The sequence below is a fragment of the Pinus tabuliformis genome, chromosome Q (genome assembly GCF_031772625.1).
Source record: "Pinus tabuliformis cultivar Carrire ecotype Pingquan chromosome Q, CPIR1, whole genome shotgun sequence".
Classification (NCBI taxonomy): domain Eukaryota; kingdom Viridiplantae; phylum Streptophyta; class Pinopsida; order Pinales; family Pinaceae; genus Pinus; species Pinus tabuliformis.
In genome coordinates, this window is record NC_142296.1 from 352,594,495 (window position 1) to 352,602,072 (window position 7,578).

At 35.2% G+C, this 7,578-nt stretch overlaps 1 pseudogene; it reads left to right on the forward strand.

Annotated features, from left to right (window-relative positions):
- Window positions 1-6,485, forward strand: part of LOC149219628 (leucine--tRNA ligase, cytoplasmic pseudogene) — a 46,095-nt pseudogene extending 39,610 nt beyond the window's left edge.
- Window positions 6,486-7,578: the final 1,093 nt, after the last annotated feature.

The following is a 7,578-nucleotide window of genomic DNA, read 5'->3' on the forward strand; positions in this document are numbered from 1 at the left end:
AACCCCAAGGACTTTGGGGAGAATGGACCATGTGACCTCCCGATGGCGAGGCACTAATTCTAACCAACTGAGCTAATGCTTGTGGCTATATATATATATATATATATATATATATATATATATATATATATATATATATATTTGATATGATATTTTATTTGATGTCATATATGAATAAGAGACAAATGCTATTAAGACATGATGACATGACCACGGTGATATGTTATTGATCTAGAGAGAGCATCACTAATCAAGGACATTGCACCAACTCTTCCCCCTGACTGAGCTCCCACGGTGTGGAATTGAGATAGAGGGCTCCTGGATTTGAGGGACCTATGGACAATAGGCTATCACCCTATCTCTTACCCATAAGGTTGGAGATTTTTCTCCCCTATCTTGGTCTTTTTAGAGTATATACTAGTTGGCATCATACCCACAAGCCGAGATTGTTGGGATTGTCCCTCCTTATATACATAATTGGTTGAGGAATATTGTCACATGTCATCCTTATTGTTTGGTATGTTGGCTATCTAGCCCAAGATCAGATTATGATGTAGGTGTTCTACCACATGACTCTTCAGGGTCATTGATCGGAAGATTGATGGACAATACGATGGGTTGAGATGTGCTCTGCTATATCACTTATTATTCGATATGGGGTTGTAGATGTTTATCTCCACCATGAGATTCAGCGTTGAGATATAGTCCCTGGTGATATGCTCTATGATGATAATGTAGGTCATATATTTTTCTCCCCGTTGACGTTTCCTGGTTGGTAGCATTTGGCTGCCCACTGGTAATGATTCTGAGTGGTAGCAGTGGCTCCCCAGTGAATAGAGGGTGGTAGCTTAGACTCCCCTCTGATGTCAAATTCTTCTTCTTTTATATTTAAGAATGCTCAGAATATGAGTAGGGACAATCAAGGCATAAGTAAAAATAAGTAATAAATGAATCGAGATGAACAATGACGATATGTGATGATGAGATCCTTGAGATTGGATATTATTTGATGACATGATACACATGACATGATGTAGTTTAAATTCCCCATAGTTGAGAGGGAGTGTTCTAATTGAAAACTAGGTCCAAATTCCACTTTGGATAACCCATTTTATGGATATGATGATTTCATTGAATTCCTCTTCTCAAGAGGACCAAAATTGACCTAAATATCATCAAATTTGTACAAGGGAAAGTGTAATTTTGAATTATAAGCCCACATGTGTATTTTGATCAGGTTGGTGTTAAAGTCAGTTAGACACCCTTGGAAGCCTATAAATACAAGTCACCTCAACCTCATTTGGACAACAACATGAGACATTATTCTATTCTCTTTCTTGGTTTTCACTCGCATAGGGTCGAGGCACCTCTGTGGAGAATGGGTTCACACAAAGGCGAAATTGCAGTGTCCGAAGTTCACATTTATGTTTTAGGGTTTTGGGCCTTAGTCCCAAGGATTACATAGAGAGATATTGACTGCACTTACTCACTAGTCATCTTATCTGTGCGACTAAACCATTTTAGTCACATACAAAACACATCCCCCATGCACCTGGATCTAGGGTTTCTGATTGATAGTCGCAGGATTTCTAAAGGTTTATTTTTTACTGCAGTCACTAGCTTACAGGCTTAAGGGAGTGAATGGAACATCCCAGTCACACGTGTGTGTCCTCCTCCATGCAACTGGGAGCTAAATTCTAAAATTTTAGTTGTTTTAAGTTTTCGCTCGTTGACCACAGTGTTCAGTAGTTGACCACACATAGTAATAGCTTGTTACAAGCTTCTGAATTAGGGTTTTGAGTATAAGCATTGTCAGGTTCACTTCATGGATTTTGTGTAGTTGTCTTTGATAGATAGTAGTATGGATGAAGATAGGGATCATTGTACTCACTTTTTCTAAATCATTTAATGAAAATCTAATAGGAAGAAGAATTTGAAATGGTTTTCCACATAGTGGGTTTTTCCCTGGTCTTTGACCAATCCCGATGTCTCTATATTTGAATGCATTTCTTCTATTAGTCCTTTATGTTCCACTCCATTTATGACGATGATATTTTTCTTCCTACATAGTTGGATATGTTGTTGAATAATTATGTAAATATGAATAATTTTATGCTGTTATGCGGTGAATTTAATGTGTAAATGAATAAAAGCAATTATCCGAGCAAAGAACAATATAAGACTAAGAAAAATTAACATGGAATAGTAACTATTGTCCCCAATGATTCATCGAATGATTATATGGCCTTATTAGATCTAAATCTAAAACCTTCCCTCAGGGCTGAGTTCCTTGTGAAGGATGAATGTGTTTTACCATTTAATGTAATCCCTATAATTAACACTCCAGAGTTGGGGGAAAAGTCATCTAAAAGGGTGTGTGTGTTGATTTGAAGATCAAGAGCCCAAATGATAAAGGAAAAATTTCTAATACAAATATATTAACTTATCTAATACATTTTACAGATGGAACAATGATAATGGGGCAGTTCATGCGAACGAAATTTCAATAAGAAAGACCACTAATAAGGAACAATATTTTAGAGATAAGGGAGATAGTCATGTATAGGGAGCCTACAAAAAAAGGTAATATCTAGGTCGGGAAATGAATGCATTATGGCCCATACTGACCAATGGCTCATAAATTATGGTGAACCTGACTCGAAAGAAAAGGAAACAAAATTTTTGACCTAGATGGAGATATATTATGATGAGGATTGGAATGAATTTCAGAATACCAATGTTGGCTTAATAAGTGGGCTTATTCTATATCATTTTTCCTTGGAACAATAATTCATTGGGATGAACAATTTCACATTGAGTCATTATAAAATTTCCCACATTTTTTAAATGGGGACATTATTGTGGGAATGTTCCTATAATCAAGCCATAGAAAATGACAACTTATGTTAGGCCCCTATACTACTAGTGTAACCCCTTATTGTTATTAGTACAACCCACTTATTATATTGATGTTCCCATGTAGTGCCCATATTGTTACTCTTGTGCCCCATAGAAGCCCACTATTGTTATTATTGTGCCCCTACATTATTATTGTTATGTCGGCTCTAATTATGTTACGACCCCTTAGACTCCTATATATAGAAAGGAGGTATTTTCATTTGTATCATCCAAGAATTGTTAATTTATGTAATGTAAAGGAGGTTTCCCCCTCGAAGAGGCTGAATTCTAAGGCGTTGATCTATCTTTTCTATCTTTTCCTCAGCTGGTTTCATAACATTTGGTATCAGAGCTTTGGATTCTAGGGTTTCGCTGCTCAAAACAGATCATCGTGGCATTTTCACTATAACTTTTTTTCTGCGATGTTTTAGAAGTTTCAAAAAAAACCCATTTGAGAAGAAATCACGCTGAACCTCGGGTCCAAATTTTAGAGCTGTTTGCGCTATATTTTCGGAGATATGATCTGAGGAAGTTGGTCTTTTTGCAGACTTTTGAATTACATTCCAAACAGGTGACCTGGGGAAAAACGTCATAACTTTCTCTCTGGGGATCGGATTGAAATTTCGTCAGAAGGTACAGAAAGAGGACAAAATTTGGTTTCTTGTACGCATTTTTCAGATCCAAAGGTTGAAACAGTGACTCGTGGCATGTCGTACAAGTTCGCTCTACTGAATAGGTCTATAATCAGGTCATCTTGGGAGATTGTGCATAACTCTTTCTTGGAGAATCCAATTTGGATCATACTAGTGGCATTGGAAAGAAGACACAGAGGGCTACTATAGGCAGTAATTTCAAAATTTAAATATCTAAAAGTACAAAGTTACATTCATTTCAAGATCAAGGTCCTAAAATCAAGAAAAAGCAAGATGAGAAATTTTGATGGCAAGGATCCAGTAAATTGGATACTTCAGATGGAGCAATATTTTGATCTACAAGGTGTACCACTGTTACAAAAGGTATGTATTGCATCTTCATATTTAGAACCAGATCAATTTTTATGGTATAAAGGGATTCGTTCTCGTAAACAACTTGTTACGTGGTCAATTCTCACAGAGGAAATGATAGCACATTATGAGGATACAAAGAGCAACACCACAACAATTGGAAAGAGTAAAAGGGCTTTGTGACATATTGGAAAGTAAAATTATGGAAACAAGGAAGTCTACCCCTCACAACTATAAAGATGGAAGTGTTGTTTCTCCTAGTATTCCACAACCTACAAGGGTTACACCACAACAATTGGAAGAAAAAAGAGAAAAAAGGCCTTGTTACAATTGTGATAGCAAATGAACTAAAGGTCATAAGTGTGCTGAGAAGAAATTATTTTACATAAAGTATGAAGAGGAGGAAGAAAAGGATCAAGAAACATCAAAAGAAGAGGATATATGCCAGGACCCAACCCTAGAGAAAGAATAAATGAATCAGACCATATCTTGTAAACTATTGGCAAGAATGACCACTCCTCAAACTCTCAAGATAGAAGGACATATCAAGAAGAAAAAGGTGCAAGAAGTGAAAGATCACATCAAGAAAGAAGAAATGAATCCAAACATATCTTGTAATTCATTGGTCGGAATTACCACTCCTCAAACTATCAAGATAGAAGGACATATCAAGAAGAAAAATGTTCAAGAGGTGAAAGATCACATCGAATGTCAAGAAATGAATCCGACCATATCTTGTAAAGGATTGGAAGAAATTACCACTCCTCAAACTCTAAAGATAGAAGGACATATCAAGAAGAAAAAGGTTCAAGCAGTGAAAGATCACATCAGGCATCAACAACAAGTTCTCCAACTTTTAAAGGATAACGCCACTTTGCTGCAAAATCTAATGAAATAACAGGTAGATCAACATCATAGTGAAAAATGTTTTGATGTAGGTGATTGGTTATTTTTACTGCTACATCTAAAGCAAGCTATTTATGAGAAGGAAATGTTGGCAATACTACATGCACTTAAAAAATGGCGACCTTACCGAATGGGAAGACTCTTCAAGGATGAGGATGTGGAAGCATTGTTTTGTGCTATTTCTATTATCCAACTAGATTTGATAAACGAAGCAAGGGATGAAGGGAAGAAGGACAAAGAAGTATGGCCACTTATTCAAAAGTTGCAAAAGACCTCAATTCAAACAATATCGCTAGAAATTGAAGAGGAAGGAAAAATCATTTTGGGACCTGGAGTAGTCACAGAAACAAGAACCCGACAACGACGAAATCGATCAATTTCAAAGTATCTCATCAAGTGGAAGAACTTACCTGCTGAAGACTCCACATGGGAGGACAAGAATTTTATACAAAAGCATCAAGAACTACTCAAGTGTTGAGGATAATGCTTTTTGAAGGAGAGGGGCATGTTAGGCCCCTATACTACTAGTGTAACCTGTTATTGTTATTAGTACAACCCACTTATTATATTGATGTACCCATGTAGTGCCCATATTGTTACTCTTGTGCCCCATAGAAGCCCACTATTGTTATTATTGTGCCCCTACATTATTATTGTTATGTCGGCTCTAATTATGTTACGACCCCTTAGACTCCTATATATAGAAAGGAGGTATTTTCATTTGTATCATCCAAGAATTGTTCATTTATGTAATGTAAAGGAGGTTGCCCCCTCGAAGAGGCTGAATTCTAAGGCATTGATCTATCTTTTCTATCTTTTCTTGAGTTGGTTTCATAACAACTTATATTTGGTATTATATATTCCTCGAGAGACCCACAATTAGGAATTCCCTCATATCTCTCGAAACAAATGAAAAAAGAGTTTTAATACTAGTATGCTTTTAATTTGTGAGTATCTATCAAGGATTTAATTTAGAAGCATAAAATATTTTGTATTTACAATCACATTTCCATTTTCCCTAAGGATAAATACCCTAGTTCATTCAGATGAAACATGCATTTTATGTTGAATTTAGAAAAAATGTCAAAGTTTATAGGAAATTTTAAAACATCGCATAAGGCAATAGAAAAGTTCTCTTCAGATGCCACTCAATTTTCTTTGGTTGATACAAGAGATGGAATGGATGATGCCAATTTTGTTTATGAGATTTCTAATGTCATGATTCTCTTCTTGACAAATGGGATTGCATGGATGTAGGATATTTTGGTTGCAAACTCGTTCTTAAGGAAAGTCCCTCCATATTTTGTAGATAAAATATTATATAATGAAATAAACATTGCAGTCAGGTTGACTAAATTAAGCTACAATTTAATGAAGTTGAGGGAGGCCTTGAAGATAGGTTTCTATGATCTTTAGGTGGCTGGAGGCGAGTACAAATTTTCCTATGCTTTACAGGTCCTAAATATAGACTTACTATGGAGATTCATGGATGTCCAAACAAGCTTCATCACACCCATATGCATTGATTATGTAGAACATGTTTGGAAAGAGGTTTGGAAGAAGGATGGATTTGTATTAAAATCAAGGTGTCCAATTACAGATCTCCGTGATCTTACCCTTCAGGGAGCCAATAAATATCTATAAGATACAATTGTTTCCATGTGCAAGCTTCTTTAGAAGTATACATTTTCTCCAATGAAGTCCAAGAAAGGTCAAAGAAACACTGCAAAATAGTTGAAGAGAAAAATAAAATTATAGGATTTCCAGACTATGTTGTAGAAAGGTATGAACTTTGGAAAGAAGAATGCATGAATATTACCTAAGAAAGTATGATAAGTGTTATTTCTCTCACCAAGACATATCGATTTCTTTTAAGGACAATCCTATTAGACAACTTGTTCATTGTAAAATAATTACTAAACAATGCATGCCATTTTTAAGGATCAAAAGGATGAAACACTTGTTGTTGGGCCTAAAGACATAGATGTAAAGCTACCTTTTGATGAGATGCAAGTGCTGCAAGAAAATGTTGACTTAATCAAAAAGAAAATATGAATTAAAAATTTGGAGATAATCATAGAATAAAAAAAATAATAAAAAAAATTAAGAAACATTTTTGTGACTAAATAATAATTAAAAATACTTTAGTGCATGAGTACCTGAATAAGATCCTATTTGATTTGAGAATAATTTCTTGGAGTAGTCCAGTCTTGGAGAAAAGCTTGATTCGATGAAGTAACAAAAAAATCAATATTGACTTTGTTGTTGTTGTATTGGATCAATGGAGGTTTGTTCCAAGATTATCTGAATGATAATTTATTCTCTACTGAATAGGGCCAACGATGTTAAGGTGGAGTCTCTTACGGGGTTGGGGGTGGGGGGGGGTGATTTTGGGCAAGAATGTGATTTCTAGTCACTAAAAATGTGTTCTAAATCTATAGCTCGATTCAACAACCTACAAAACCTTGGGGCATTTAGAATTAGTAGGTTATACAACTCTATTAGTTAAGACTACGCTGTTATAGAATTAGTTATTAAATATCAATTTAGTGAAGGTGGAAGCTCTTATGGGAGGGGGGGATTTTCGGTCACTAGAAAACCTTGGGGAATTAAAATTTCGTAAGTTATACAACTAAAACTTATTATTCTAAAATATATTTACCAAAATCTGGGAAACAATTACCGTAAAAGAGAAAAAGCATCTATTAGTTAGACTACATTATTATAGAATTAGTTATTATTATATATCATTTTTTTGATATAATTAAGC